Genomic DNA, 2,771 nt, shown 5'->3' with positions numbered 1-2,771 from the left:
TTTCGGGAACAGTGTTGATTTTTCACTTCAGAAATTCTCTTCTTTTAGATGCTGTTTGAGTTTTATGTTTCAAACCTAATGGCCTTGCGACGAGGATTTTTCGAAGGCTCAATTTTGGCGTTTTTTATATACAATAATAGGAAACATAGAAGGCCGAAAACTGAGACGTTAGAGCCTATTTTTTACAATTGTATTTTAAATGTATTTATATTAATAAACTGCCATAGCCGAATGGTTTCCGAAGTGGAAAAGGAGCGAATTCCCCTGTGAATGACAGGCAGTAAAAGTCAGCAACAAAAAGAATGCTCTCAGTTTACTTCACTTGAGCTAAAATAGTTGCTGCTATACCCATAAAATTTTCAAAAATTTACTTGGAAAACGTCATAACTTTTTACACCACGACAATACGCCAGCTCACACTGTTCACACACGAACGCCACATTCTTCGGCGTGAAATGATTAGCACTCCTCAAGTAGTACACTAGCGCCGTTTTGATACCATTATGAGACCTCCAACAGGCAGATATCTACAGACAGCCAGAGCTGTTGATATAATGGAGAAGATTGATGGAATTTGGGTTGGCGCATTGCCCCAGGCTGTCAAAGAAAGGAGCACCCAGTGAGCATAATCGTCTAGCTGCCAAACCAAGACATTTACCGTGTAATTTCTGGTTATTTCCAAAAATTAATGAAAATTTTAGAGACAAAGTCTTTGGTAGCAATGAAGATGCGGTTAATGTTGAACTTCAGAAGTTGCACAAACGCAAATTGGAGGACTGTTTTCAACAGTTGATTTACACATTGGAAAAAAGTATCGAAATTAATGCTGATTATGTTGAGAAGATACAAAATAATGAGTACTAAAAATGAAAAAATAAGAAATAAAATGCATCCTCTTTTTCAATTCAATTTCCTGAACTTTTGTTAGTCCTCACGTATGTAAAAATTTATCTGGGAGACAAAAAGTTTAATTTATTCTCAAATTTCTTTGTGTACTCAAGTATTGGCAAATATTTTGCTAATAGCCTTAATTTGCCTTATGTCATTACTTCTCAGCAGTAAAGCAGCCAATTCTTAGTTTAATAGCAATATTTTTTTTTTCAAATTTTTCTTATTCCCTGCAAACTCAGTTCTAGACAGAGAAAATTTGTTGCATTTCCTCACAAATATTTTACTACACTTTTGCTTGATTTCTTTTCATACGAAGGTGCGTATGTTGTATGTATGTATGTATGTATTATATGTTGAATGCAACAATTCTTTTTTTCTCAGTTCTTGCCACACTTAGCTTACTTGCAATCTCTTTCTGCTGCTGTTTTTGGACGAAAAAGTTTTTTAATAAAAATATTAAATTTGCATATGTTTCGTTGTCGGCACAGCACCTACTCCTCGCCGTCTTCTTAAATGGCAAAGGCGGGTGACTGAGTGCTTTGTGGTTTGGTTGTTGGTTGCTCGGCTCCTACTTGCTACCTGAGCAGACGCGTGGCAGGCTGTTGCGGCCGACTATGTTGTGCTTTGGGTATCCTATAGTTGATTACAGGTACGTGTGTGTGTGTGTTTGCGTGTGCGAGTGTGTTGGCCAGGAAACAACAAGGAGGCAACTGGCGAACTTCAAGCGCTCCGCATCATTGTTGCTAACATAGGCGAACATCATGTGGCATGCAACAATGACGCCTCAAGAATTATGTTCAATCTTGGTTGCAGAAAGTTCAGTTCAAATAAGGCGCATAAAGTGGAAGCTGCGGCTTGTGGCTGAGAGTGAAGTGGCTGCCAGTCTACCATCGAAAGTTTTATTTTGCATTGTTGTTGATTTGTTATTGCTTCGACCAAATTAACTTCGCTCGAAAGTTTGTTCTTGTTTATTTTTAAGGCTGAAACTTACTTTCTTAAATATTTCTCTTTATTTTCTTTTTATTTTCATATCACTTTGGGAATTTATGCCATTTCTTCGTTGTTATTCGGAGTAGGCGCGCGAAAATGGCATTAAATTATTGGACTTTATGAAAGTTGGTGGCGCCGTAGGGAGGGCGAACGTGGCGCAATCAACAATCCTGGTTTTCTTTCATAGACAAATGCGTTGGAAATTTGATTTTCTATTTACGCGGAATTCAATTTGTTCAAAAATTGTTGTTGATGTAGGATTTAGCAAGCGCCTTAATTAACTAGGGGTGCAAAGTTTATAGATAAAAGGGGAGTTTTTATTTTTAGAATTTTTTTTATTTACATTAAAATCTACCACGCAAATTATTTAGAAGGGAGATTACATATACTTGTACGTATGTGTGTGTGTACTGTATAAATTCTTGTGCAAATGCGTGCTCAATTAGAAAATGGAAGTTATGCGTGCGTAAATGTTCTTAGAAGAGCGCTGCTTCAATGCCTCGTCTTATAAATGACTTTGTAAGATTTCAGCAGAAATTAGGCGATAATGTTAGAAATAAAATTAAAAAATGTCTATGAAGAGTGAAATATGAGGTTAGGTATTAGCCACCGCAGTGGCGGAAAAATAAGCATATTTTGAGAATTTTTTTAAGGTTATTTTTTATGTATCTCATTAGCTATTTATATACAGTATGGCGCAAAAGTGAGTTAATTTCATAAGAAAATGAAAAAAAACACAATTATTTGTTTTTTTTTTTATTCACTAAATATGTTCTTTTCTATGGAATTCCAATTCATTAGTTTTAATCAAATAATCAAGAAAATATAAATTAACACAATTAAGCACAAAGCTCTAGGCGCAATTCTGCACCTGGGAAATTTTTTTTTTC

The sequence above is a fragment of the Anastrepha obliqua genome, chromosome 3, assembly GCF_027943255.1.
Source record: "Anastrepha obliqua isolate idAnaObli1 chromosome 3, idAnaObli1_1.0, whole genome shotgun sequence".
NCBI lineage: Eukaryota > Metazoa > Arthropoda > Insecta > Diptera > Tephritidae > Anastrepha > Anastrepha obliqua.
This window is presented reverse-complemented; position numbering follows the sequence as displayed.